Genomic DNA, 13,644 nt, shown 5'->3' with positions numbered 1-13,644 from the left:
TTTTATTTTGGCCCACGGTTTCAGAGGTTTTTTTCCTTTGGCCCTGTTGTTTTGGGCCTGTGGCACCAAAATACATCATGGCAGAAGCCTGTGGTGGAGGAACTGCTCACATAATGGCAGCTGGGAAGCAAAGAGGAAGAGGAGGAATCAGGGTCCCAATATCCCCTTCAATGGCATGCCTCCAGTGACTTAACTTCATTCCACTAAGCCCCTCCTCCTACAGTTTCCAGAGCAATAGCTGGGGACCATGGCTTTAACACATGAATCTTTGGGGAACATTCAAGAAACAAACTATAGCACCACCCCAACCCCATCTCCTAGCCATAATAAAAATCCAAGCCAGTGACCTTATCATGTTCTTTTTTGGGGGAGGCCTGCCCTGCTCTCCCCCAAAAACCTCACTTGCATAACAGACCTTGCTATGCCTTCTTGATGTATATACATGGCACCATCAGTCAGGCCATCTGAGGCAGACTTTGGAGGGGTGGTCCATCTGCTTCTGCCGGTGGCCATACAGGAGGTTTCCTGACTTATTGAAAGTGGAATCAAGGAAGGTCTCTGCATTAGATAATTCTATCACATTGTATGAGAACAGAAGCTTCCAGACTTGTGTGACAGAATGGCCCTCAGTAAGATGGGAAGATGGGGACTAAATTGCATAGAGATTTATAAGTCAAGGTGAGGAGCTTGGATTTCGTTCTCAGAGTCATCTGGGATTTAAAGCAGGGAATAAACATCTGATTTTAGCATTTTAGAGGTAAGTCTAATTGTTCAGACTGAAATGTGGTTTCCCTGTCCTCAGTTCATGTACTGAAGCTCTTATTCCCAAGGTAAGTGTGATAGGAAAGTAATTAAGATTAAATGAAGTCATAATGCCTTATGAGAAGAAGAGACACCACAGATATTTCTCTCTCTGTCTGCACTAAGCAAAGACCATGACAGGACAGAGTGAGAAAGCAGCTTTCCCAAGCCAATGACACCAATCCAGATGGTTCAGAACCCTACCTTGATCTTGGACTTTTGGCATCCAGAACTGTGAGAAAATAAATTTCTTGTTTCAGCTCCCCAGTTGGGTATTCACTTACGGCAGTTGGAGCGGAATAACACAGAGTTCTGGGTATGAAAGGGAAGAGTAAGTCAACACTTGAAGTGAGGAGATGGTGACTGTTAGGCTAGAGCATTAGTGGTAGAGATGATAGGAAGTAGACATGTCTGGGTTGGGCTGCAGAATGGCTCATACAACATGCTGGTGGATTTCAGCCAGAGGGGAATCAAATTCTAGATGCATAGGTAGGTAAATAAATCAGGCCAATCTGTTTGCTTTAACTTAGACTATAAAAAAACCACTAGGCTAAACATTAGTAATAAGCTGGAAAATGAATCATAAGATATGTTCAGGCAGAAAGAATAGTGAACTTGTCTAGGTAATAATTGTCATTTTTTAGTATTACATAATGCCTACACCCTTGCTTTGCATTGTTGGGAAGCAACCCAGGGCCTTGTGCATGCTAGGCAAGTGCTCTACCACTGAGCTACACTCCAGCCTATGCAATGCATTTTTGCAATATAATAGGACCCTATAGTCTCAAAGTAAATTAAGTCAAAACCACCCAAGAGACCCAAGGCCACTTCCCAACTCCCCAAATAAGGCTCCATCTATGCTTCCCCACACTAACCAGGGACGCATTCCTCAGGTGGAGGAAGAATGTGCACTATAACATGGGCCTACATTGCTCTTAAGTCATTTGGATACCATTTTGATGACATTCTACGCATCTCTGAGAAGTCACTATGTTGGAGCCAAATTACAGCCTAATTTGCCTTTACTTTTTCAGAGAACACCAGCCTTTTAAGACTAAGATTTTTAGTTCACAGGCAGTACAGCTGGTTTCAGCAGAACAAGAAAAAAGAAGCAACTGATTATCATACAGCATTTTCTGTTACCAAACGCTGCTTTGTTCTGGTCATATTGAATAACTTTCATAACAGAGATACTACACAACTAACCCTCCTGATGCCATTTTAGCTGACTGGCCTTCTCTGCCTAGGAGGCAGAAGAGTATCAAGACTGGGGATCCGGGAGCTTGGGCTCACCTGCCTAACAAGTGCAAGGCCCTGAGTTCAAACCACCAGGAAAAAAAAAAAAAAACCAACCCTGGGAATTCTGGATTCTGTTAAATGAAGAAAATACCTGCCATTCTTTTGTCACACATCTGATTTGGCTCTAGACTCATTCTCTTATCCATTTACCATTCTAAAATCACCCAACCACAGTTAGAATATTAGCTTCAATTACTATGACAGACATTTGACTCTGCTCTATTGGCTGATCTACAGACATAATGTTCATCATCTATTGACCAGTATTCAGCTCAACTGTCTACCACCAAGGTGAGTTTTGCTGTAGCCATGTGCTATGCTGTGACTTTTATTAGAAAATATTACTATTAAACTCATTTTTAAACTTTTCCTACCCAAGACCAATTATGCAAATTGTTTTCTTAATAGCAATTATAAACTCTTTGTAGATTGGTATTTATGTCAAGAAATAATACTCAATGAATATTATATCGAAAATATATTATAGTTTATTGGTACTATCCAATCCAAAAAAGAATTACATGTAAGCCATACAGAAACAAAGGGAATTAAAACAAAAAAAGAAATAGTGCTAATTTTATTCTCCTGGCACTTCCTGTGAAAATAGTTAACTGATACAGACAAAAATTAAGGGCCAATATTTTTCTTGGAACTGTTTGCTTTATGTCTTGGGCCCATTTCAGTCTTCTGATGGTAAGTCCTCAACACACTTGTCATTCATTCACTGAGAATGAATAAAAACACGCTTACGCTTAGCACTGGTGATAAACAGAACATTGCTCCAATGTGAGCAGAGAATTGTCTTATGAAAAAATAGTGACTCAACTCTTTACAGTTTCTGCAATATCTCTTAAGAGTGTAGATAGTGGAAAGGAACTCAAATCTATGAAGCAGCATCAGTGAGTGCCACCAGTGTCTGGTAGTGGCAGGAATAAGAGTATCCCATGCAGTGACCGCAATGCAGGACTGGTCCTCTCCCTGTACTCCTCAAACTTTTGTGTACATTAGCATCACCTTGAAGGCCTAGCAGAGCCCAGGTGTCTGCCTTTCCCCAGAGTTTACTGCAATAAGATCAGAGTGGGGCCTGAACTCTTCCAGTTTTTGCAAACTCTTAGGTGACACTGATGACGCTTTGATTAACACCACCCTCGCAGGAACCCAGAGGAAGGAAGTGTCTGCAGTACCACCTCCATCCCTGCAGCTTCTCTCTCACTTCTTGTGTGTATAAGTCCCCGTCACTAAGTCAGACCCTGCATTCTGTCAATTCCTTAGCCTCCCCCAACTAAACCTATCTCCTGAGGTGTCATTTATCCAAGGCTTATTTTGGATAAGAAATAGCCAGCCAAGCTAATGAACTAATCAAAGGAATGCTTAATTTTCTTTTTCAATGTTCATTTGTTTTGTTTTTGTGGTGCCAGGTATGGAACCCAGGGCCTGGTGCATGCTAGGTAAGTGCTCTACCACGGAGCTAACACTGCTATGGCACCCGTGTGATCTTGTGCCCTAAGTTCTATGTGAATTTCCTTGTGCCCTAAGTTCTATGTGAACACTGCTATGGCACCCGTGTGATCTTGTGCCCTGGATGTTCTATGTGAATTTCCTTCCCCTTCAACCAAGCCAAATCTGTTGTTCTGTGCATAACCCTGTTGGCCGCCATGTCTGTATCTGATTTATTTATTTGATGCTGGGGATGGGTCCCAGGGCCTCACACATGGGAATCACATGCTCTACCCCTGAGCTACACACCAGACCCTACGTTTGTGTTGATACTCGTTTTTCTTTTTAATTCATTTATTCACATGTGCGTACATTGTTTGGGTCATTTCTCCCTCCTGCCCCCACCCCCACCCTCTCCCCCCGCCAGGCAGAACCTGTTCTGCACTTTTCTCCAGTTCCATTGAAGAGTAGAAATAAGCAATAATAAGAAAGACATAGCATTTTTGCTAGTTGAGATAAGGACAGCTATACGGAGAGATTCCTAGCATTGCTTTCATGTACAAATGTGTTACAACCCAGGTTGATTCATCTCTAACTGATCTTTACACTGGTTCCTGATCCCCTTCTCGTGTTGACCTCTGTCACTCTAAGGTTTCTGTATTAATTCCTCTGCAGTGGGGACATCAAATGCCTTCATGTTTTGGGTTTTCTATCTAACCCCGTACCTCCCGTACATGTTCTCCCCTTGTCATGTAACCCAAGTCCTACAACATTGCTGTATTTCATTTTTCTTCATGGCTGAGTAAAATTCCGTTGTGTTGATACTCGTTTTGATAGCTTGTTATCAGAGTAAGGACATGGCTTCAAGAGAACCCTAAATTTACTGAATGATTAGAACAGGAGAAACTTTTCAGCCTGATAATCTGAACACGGAAATTGAACAGCATCTTTTAAATGCATGGTATATGGGCAGAAATTCATGATGTCCTTAGGATGGGCTGATAGCAGAAATCTAGAAGGAATGTAGGCAGAAGGAGATGATCCGAGCCAAAGCTTTAAAGTTCCACCATTGTCTTAGGAGCCACAGAACCTTCAGCCAGAATTCATACAGTAGAGCTTAGGACAAACACTGGGAAACAGAAGGCTGACACCAAGTCATGAATAGCGAGGGACCAGATTTCAGTGGCAATAGCTCCACTGTGGTGGAAATGTGGGGTGGCATGAAGAACTGGGGCTCGAGGAGAGCTGTGGGCACCAGCTTGCTTCCCCTGCAGGGTCTCAGAAGGGCAATGATTCTTGGGTGAGTCTCCCTGTCATAAAGATCCTGTGAGGTGGGCAGCCAGGAAGTCTATGTGTGTATCTAAGGCTGTCAATCAATCAATAATTATGCTTATGACCTAAAATTATACTTTTAATAAGGAAGGGAAAATTATTGTGGAAGAAAGATTTGAACAACACTGTCAACTACCTTGGCCTAACAGAAATAGATGAAACATCATACTTAACAACTACAAAATAGGCATTCTTTGTGAGTACAGTGGGGCCCTGACAAAAGTACACAATAATATGAGCCTTAGTAAGAAGGGCTATTAAGTTTCAGAAGAATGTGTTACAGCACATGTTCTATAATTACGACAGAATTCCATTCACTAAAATTAAGACAACTAGAAAAATACCAAGTGTTTGGGAATGAAACCACACACTTCTAAATAACCCATAAACAAAAGACTAAGTCACAAGGGGAAATTAAAAATGCTTCTAATTCAATGATAATGAAAATGTAGCATATCAAGTACTATGGGATGCAGAGGTAGTACTTAGAGTATTAACTTTAGAGTGCTTAAATAGGAAAGAAAATGGTTTAAAATCAGTGACCTAAGGTCGCAACTTAAAGGCATGTATACACACACATAAATATATGCACAGACATTTTGCAAAGGAAGATATATAATTAATAATGCTCAATATTAGCCAGGCTCCAGTGGCTCATGCCTGTAATCCTAGCTACCAGCAGCAATCAGGAGGATTGTGATTCAAAGCCAGACCAGGCAAATAGTTCATGAGACCCTATCTAGAAAATACCCAACACAAAACAGCTGGCAGAGTGGCTCAAGAGGTAGGGCATCTGTCTAGCAAATGTGAGGCTCTGAATACAAACCCCAGTGCTGCTAATAATAATAATAGTGATAATGTTCAACTTTACTCATCAGGGAAAGACAGCTAAACCACGCTGAGATATCGTTTTATACCCACTTCAGTTCCAGTTGTCCCTCAATATCCATGGGGGACAGTTCCAGGGTCCCCTACAGGTACCAAAATCTTTGGATTCTCCAGCCCATAATATAAATAAAATGGCATGATATTTGCATACAGCCAGCCCACACCTCCCATCTGCACATACTGCAGTGCTGATGAGCCCAGGACATGACACATGCTAGGCAAGCACTCTACTACAGAGAAACCCACAGCCCTCCTGAGAGACTCTCTAGATTACTTCTGAGTCTTACATCAATGTACATGCTATGTAAATAATTATGAGATTGTATTGTTTATGGAATAATAACAAGAAAAAGTCTGCACGTATTCAGTGTAAAGATGCTTTTTGAGAAAGAATCTTGCTATGTATGCAGCCAAGCTGGCCTGGAATTCACTATGTAGGCCAACCCCAAAATCACGATCCTCCTGCTTCAGCCTTCTGAGTGCTGGGATTATAGGTGTGCACCACCACACCCAGCAAAAAAGTATGGCAAAAGAATGTAATAGCTGCTTTACTTATAAAGCAAAAACCAGAAACAACCCAAATGTTGATCAGCACATTTTAATTTTGTCATAAAATGCAATACTACACAATAAAAAGATTACAGTTTTTCACAGAAAATAGTAAAATATAAAACAAATCAATATTTTATAGACCCTGGGAAAAAGAATTTTCAGCAAAGTACAAAAATTTAAAGCATTCCTTTCTTTAATTTTATAATTCTTTACTGTGGAATAGCTCAGGATGTCAGTTCTGTTTTAAGTAACAAAATTGATAACTGAGCAAGGAAACATAATTTGGATTATAAAATTCTTGCTTTAATAAAAATTCCTCAAACAGTGAAAAAAAGATTACAGTTTTTGATACTTGAAAAAAATAAATGAATCTCAAAAATGTCTCACGTGAGAAGGCAGACAAAAGAGTATAATTCCTTCCACATGAAAGTTGGGAGTGATATGGTTGATGTACTTCCTGTACAAGAATGAATATTGAATTTGTAAACCTGTTGAAATCATCCTAAGAAGGGAGACTTATGTAGAAAGGAGAAAAATAGAAGGCGTGAACCAATTCGGGTTATATATACATATATACATATACATATACATACACACATATGCATATATATATATGGAAATGTCACAAGGAAACACCCTATATAGCTGTCTTAAACAAAAATGTCATTTTTTTTTTTACAAAAACGGATAGCAGGAAGGCAAAGCAGGTTCTGTCTGGGGGGCTGGTACAGCCAGAGCGGGGAGGATACAAAGAAAGCTTGTAGGAGGTGAACATGGTGGAAATACCATGTATACATGCATGTGAATGGAAAAATGAGACCTGTGGCAACTATTCCAGGAATGGCGGGAGGAGAGTTCACAGGAGAATGATAGAGGGGATGAATTCAACTATGATATATTGCCAGAACTTTTGTAAACGTCACATTGTATCCCCCAGTACAACAATAATTTAAAAAAATGAAAAGTTGGGAGTGAAGACAACTAACACATGGTCATAGAAGTCAGTAAGTTCCTAGTGCATTGGGGCACAGGGGAACCTTTTGGGGTAATGAAAACATTCTTTATTGTGAATTGAGGTTGAGACTACATGGCTGTGTGCATTAATCCAAACTTACTGTATATTTAAGACCCATGCTTTAAATGTAATAAATTTCATATTTAAAGCAGTTTTAGATTCACAACAAAATTGAACATAATAAAGTGCAGAGTTCCGATCTGTCCCCTCCCTGCAAATACACAGCCTTGATCTCTATCAACATCCCACAGCACAGTGACAGATAGATAGATAACATCTGTTATCATTTAAGCATCATTATCACTCAAGGAACATAGTGTGCATTAGTGCTCACTCTTAGTGTTGTGCATCTTACGACTTTGCACAAAGTTATAATGACATGCATCCACATTGTAGTAGCATGCAGAGATAGTTTCATCCCCCTAAAAATTTGGGCTCACTTTCTCCCTCCCTGCTAACCACTTAATCTTTCTACTGTCTTCATAGTTCTCCCTTTCCCAGAATATCATAGAGTTGGAACCATATAGTATACAGTCTCTTTGGATTGGCTTATTTCACTTAGTAAAGTTCCTTCATGTCTTTTCATGGCTTGATAATTCATCTTTTTTTAGTGTCAAATGATATTTCATTATTTCAGTGCAACACAGTTTTCTTATCCATTCATCTACTAAGAGCATCTTGATTGCTTCCAGTTTTTGGCAATTGTGATTAAAACCTGCTATAAACATTCATGTACTGGTTTTTGTGTTTGTGAGTTCTCAATTCATTTAAGTAAATACAAATGAGCATTATTGATGGATCACATGGCAAGAGTGTATTTAGTTTTGAAGGTAACTGCAAACTGTCTTCCACAGTGGTTATACCATGTTGCATTCCCCCAGCAATGGCTGAGAGTTCCTGCTACCCCACCTCCTCACCAGTCTTTGTTGCTGACAGTGTTCTGGATTTTAACCATGCCAATAAGTACATAGGGTATTTCATTGCTGTGTTAGTTTGCAATTTCCTAATCACATATGATGTTGGGCATGTTTTCATGTTTGCCATCTACAGATGGCTTTATTGTGGTCAGGTCTTTTGTTCATTTTGTTTACTTATTGCTCCATTTTAAGAGTTCTTCATACATTTTCAGTAGTAGTTCTTTCTCTCTTTCTTTCTTCCTTCCTTTCCCTTCTCCCTTCCCTTCACTTTTTTGTAGTACTGGAGCTTGAACCCAGGGCCTTACACATGCTAGCAAATACTCTACCACTGAGCTATATCCCTAGCCATTTTGGGGTAGCAGTTATTTCTCAGATATGTCTTTTACAAATATCTCCCAGTCTTTGGCTAGTCCTCTCGACATTTTATTTAACAGAAGAGTCTTTAATTTTACCAGTTTATTATTTCTTTCTTTTAGGGTGCTGTATCAAAAAAGATAGCACAAGGTCATCCAGGTTTCCCTAAGTTGTCTTCTACAGTTTTGTAGTTTTGTGTTTTAATTTAGGTCTATAATCCATTCTGAGCTTGTTTTTGTGAAGGTGTGAGGCTCATATGTAGATGTCTTTTCTGCATGCAGATGTCTGGTTTTTTAGCACCTTCTGTTGAAACAGCTATCTTTGTTTCATTGTAACTTACTCCTTTGACTATATTCCATTGGGCCAATTGGTCTATTTCGGCCCTTAATCCATTTTAAGTTGATACTTGTACAGGGTGAAAGACATGGATCTAATTTCAATTTGTGCATGCAGATATCCAGTTTCCAAAGCAACATTTGTTGAAGAGGCTGTCTCTTCTCCATCATATGAGTTGGGTGGTCCTTCAATTCTGTCCCTTGATCCATTTGTCTGTTCTTTCACCATACCACACCGCCTTGATTACCCACTAGGAAGGCTCAGAGTCAAGTAGTGTCAGTCCTCTGACTGCTCACTCCCTTTGATATTCAAATAGGAAAATACGTTCAATAGCTTACTCCTTTCTGTTCATGGATGCAGCGAAGGAAGCAGCACGAAAGTCTGTCTCCCAGTCCCGTCTAAGTCAGAGTCTCCTAAACAGTGCCAGCAGCTGTGGGAGTTCTTTGTTGGAGGGCTGAGCTTTGAAACAATGGATGAGAGTCCAAGGAGCCACTCGTGCATTGTGTAGCAATGAGAGATCCAAACACCAAGTGCTCCAGGGGCTTAGGGTTTGTCACTTATGCCACTACAGAGGAAGTGGCTGCAGTTACGACATTGAAGAACATCACCTACGAGATTATTTTGAACAGTATGGGAAAATTGAAGTGATTGAAATCATGACAGATAGAGGCAGTGGGAGGAAGAGGGGCTTTGATTTTGTAACTGATGACCATGAATCCATGGATAAAATTGTCATTCAGAAATACCACACTGTGAATGGCCACAACTGTGAAGGAAATTCCTGTCAAAGCAAGAGATGGCTCGTACTTCATCTAGCCAAAGAGGTTGAAGTGGTTCTGGAAGCTTTGGTGGTGGTTGTGGAAGTAGCTTTGGTGGTAGCTATGGTGATGGTGGATATGGTGGTGGGGATGGCTACAATGGATTTGGTAAGGATGGAAGCAGTTTTGGAGGTGGTGGAAGCTACAATGATTTGGACAATTACAAAAATTAATCTTCAAATTTTGGACCCATGAAGGGAGGAAACTTTGGAGACGGAAGCCCTAGCCCCAATAATTTTCTAAACCAAGAAATCAAGGTGGCTCCAGCAGCAGCAGTAGAGATAGCAGTGACAGGAGGTTTTAATTATTGCCAGGAAACAAATCTTAGCAGGAGAGGAGAGCCAGAGAAGTGACAGGTAAACTACAAGTTACAACAGATTTGTGAACTTGGCCAAGCACCTAGCTGCTACAAAGAAGACATGTTTTAGACAATATTCATGTGTACGGGCAAATGAACTTGAGGACTATATTTGTGACTATTTGTATAGCAGGTTATTTTAGTTTCTGTTCCGTGGAAGGTATAAAGCATTCCAACAAAGGGGTTTTTTTGGCAGCACTGGGGTTTGAACTCATGGCCTCACACATGCTTGGCAGATGCTCTACCTCTTGAGCCACTCCACAAGCTCCAAAAGGGTTTTAACGTAGGCTTTTTTTTTTCCTACCCATTTAGCTGTTGATTGCTAAATGTAATGGTCTGATCATGACCCTGAATAAATGTGTCCTTTAAAAAAACATTCAAGTATGGTCTTCAGGGACTATGTCTCACCTGACTTGAATTGCTGGGATTTTGATTGGACTTGTATTGAATTTATAGCTTAAGGTGGGAATAAGTAGTACCTTGACACTAAGTATCAGTGTATTTAGCTCTTTTTTGATACCTTTTATCAGTTTCATAGCATTTCTGATATGCATCCTGTACAAATACCATGTTTATTCATAATTATTTTATTTGGGGACAATACTAATGGGAACGATAATGTGTTTTTAATCTCAATTTCCACTTTTTCGTTGCTGGCATATAAGAAAGTGATTGATGTTTGCATATTGACCTTGTGTCCTAAAACCTTGCTATCAGCACTTATTGGTTCCAGAAAGTTTTTATTCATTCTTTCATATTTTCTACATAAAATAAACATGTCAGCTGCACACAAGGACTGTTCTATTTCAACATTCCCAATCTGTATGCCCTTCGTTTCTTTTTCTTCTCTTCTTGCATTAGTTACGTAGTGACAGACATCCTTGCCTTGTTCCCAATCTTTGAAGTACTGATACTGGGTAAGTTTGATGTTAGCTCTAGGATGTTTTTTGGGGGGAGGGGGGTAGTACTGGGGGTTGAAGTCCTCTTTTTTATTATGTAATGCCTCTTTATCCCTGACAATTTCCCCTACTTTAAAGTTTACTCTGTCTCAAGTTAACATAGCTAATTCTGCCTTCTTTTGATTAGTGTTAGCAAGGCATCTTATTATTTTTCTTTCTAGTGACAATTCCAAATAGGTTGATATTGTACATTAATTAGATCCCCACCACCATCTGTCCCCCTCAACCCTTTCCCCACCCCACTTAAAGCAATTGCAAGAGGTTTCTTTGTTCATTTCATATAAGTAGATGAGTCCATCAACCATATTTCTTCACCTTAATCTCTTTAATTCACCCTCCCCCTTCCACAGATACCCCACACACACTGTACCTATTTTATAGTCCTCTCATTATTAATTTTTAAGTCGATGTTCAAAGGGGTTTTTCAATGTATCCCTGCTGTGAGTATACTTTACTTTGGTCCATTTAACCCCTTCCATTGCTCTCCCTTATCCCTTTACCACCCCCCATTTTTCAACAGCTTTCAATACATATCATTGTATCCTCTACCTTCACCATGTAGCTCAGGTTGGCCTCAGACTCATGATCTTTCTATCTCAGACACTGAAATACTAGGATTATAGGCATGTACTACCACACGAGGCTTGGAATCTTATTTTTTATCTAGCTGACAATCTCTGTTTTGATTGGTGTCTTTAAACCATTGATTTTTAAAGTGATGTTAATAGTTGGATTAATTCTACCATATTTACTACTATTTTCCATTGGTTGCCCTTATTTTTTTGTTCCATTGGGCTTTTTCTTTCTTTCATTCTATCTTTCTTCTTTTTTTGGCAGTACTGGACTTTGAACTCTTGGCCATGTGCTTACAAAGCAGGTGGTCTACCACTGAGCCATGCCTCTAGCTCTTGCTCTCCATTCTTAGTATCAATTATGCCTCATCTTTTTACTTTTCTTAAAGTAGTTACCCTAGACTTAGAGTTTGCTATATATGTTTATAACTAATTCAAGTCCATTTCTTTTTTTTCCCCAACCCCATGTCTCCGCCATTCACAATACAGATCAGGCACAGGGCCTGGGCTGAGGTGTACATGCGGTAGGTTTACTTTGCCTCCTCTTTCTATACAGTCGATGTAAGAACACAGCCTGTGGTAAGCACCAGGAGACTTTCAAGTCTGTTTTCAAATAATACTACCACACTTCATGTAGTGCAAGTACCCGCAATAACAAAATAGTCCTCCTTCCTCCATCCCACCCCTCATATCATTGCTGTCATTCACTTCACATACACCTAAGTGCACATGACGCTCACATCACATATGTAATTTAATATAATTTTGCTATTTTTACTTTGGGCAAACTATTGTCTACTAGGTTAGTTAAAAATACTAAGAAGGCTGGGTGCAGTGGCTCATGCCTGTAATCTCAGCTACTCAGGAGGCAGAGACTGGGAGGATCAGAGCTCAAGACTAGCCTAGGCATAAAGTTTGCAAGGTCCCATCTCAACGATGGTGGTGTGTACCACCATATCCAGCTGTTGTTTGAGATTGGGAATGGTGAAGTTTTTGCCAGGCTGGCTTTGAACTATGATCCTCTTGATCTCATCCTCCCCAATAGCTAGGACTACAGATGTAACCATTGATGTCCATCTTGAAGAAGTTTTAAAATACATTTCTTGCAGTGTCAGGCATGATGGTTCATGCCTGTAATGCCAGCTATGCAGGAGGTGGAGACAGGAGGCGTGTGTTCTGAGGTTTGCCCCAGGCAAAAGCAGGGACACTATCTGAAAAGTAAACTAAAATAAAAAGGGCTGTAGGTTTAGCACAAATGGTAAAGTGGTTGCCTCTGTAAGCACTAAGTTCAAACACCAGTACTGCCAAGAAAGAAAAAGGGAAAAAAAATAATAAAACTTTAAAAACTTTTGAAAGGCAGTTTCTACTAGAAACAGATTCCCACAATTATTTTTGTGTTTTTGTCTGAGAAGTCTATTTTGCCTTGTCTTGTGACAAGAATAATTTAACAGGTACAGAATTCTAGATTGGTGGGGGTTTTCTCTCAACACTTTAAATATTTCCCTCCATTCTCTTCCCGTTTACATGATTTATGAAGGCAAGTTGGATGTAATCCTTATCTTTATTCTTCTACAGGTAAGATTTATCCCACTTTGGCCTCTTTATCTTTAATTTTTGAAATTTGAATGATAATGCCTAAGGTGTAGTTTTTTGGACATTTATCCTGTTTGGTATTTCCTGAGCTTCTCGGATCTATGGTTTGCCAACCAACATTGATTTGGGAAAAGTGTCACCCATTATTGTTTCAAATGTTTTCCTTCCTCCCTCCCTTCTTCCCTCTCTCCCTGCCTTCCTTTCTTCCTCCCTTCCTCTCCCTCCTTCCTTCCTTCTTTCTTCCAGTATTCACATTACACATATGTGACACCTTTTTTGCTTTCCCACAGTTCTTAGATAATTTTTGTTTTACAGTACTGAGGTTTGAACTCAGGACTTCCCACTTGCTAGCCAGGTGCTATACCACTTGAGCCATGCCTCCAGCCCTTGGACAATTCTGGTTTTTCTCTTTG

The 13,644-nt window shown here is 40.0% G+C and overlaps 1 non-coding gene and 1 pseudogene across 1 annotated transcript; one reads left to right on the top strand and one right to left on the bottom strand.

The window, feature by feature from the left end:
* The first annotated feature begins 4,694 nt into the window (after positions 1-4,694).
* Positions 4,695-10,053, top strand: LOC141417245 (heterogeneous nuclear ribonucleoprotein A1-like; annotated as a pseudogene).
* Positions 10,054-12,101: 2,048 nt separating this feature from the next.
* Positions 12,102-12,234, bottom strand: LOC141417724 (small nucleolar RNA SNORA51). Its single transcript, XR_012442363.1, has one exon. It is a non-coding gene; the product is annotated as a small nucleolar RNA SNORA51 (small nucleolar RNA).
* Between the last annotated feature and the right edge of the window lie 1,410 nt (positions 12,235-13,644).

This window comes from Castor canadensis, chromosome 15, assembly GCF_047511655.1.
Source record: "Castor canadensis chromosome 15, mCasCan1.hap1v2, whole genome shotgun sequence".
NCBI lineage: Eukaryota > Metazoa > Chordata > Mammalia > Rodentia > Castoridae > Castor > Castor canadensis.
The sequence above is the reverse complement of the archived record's forward strand: the minus strand, read 5'-3'. Positions and strand labels throughout refer to the sequence as shown.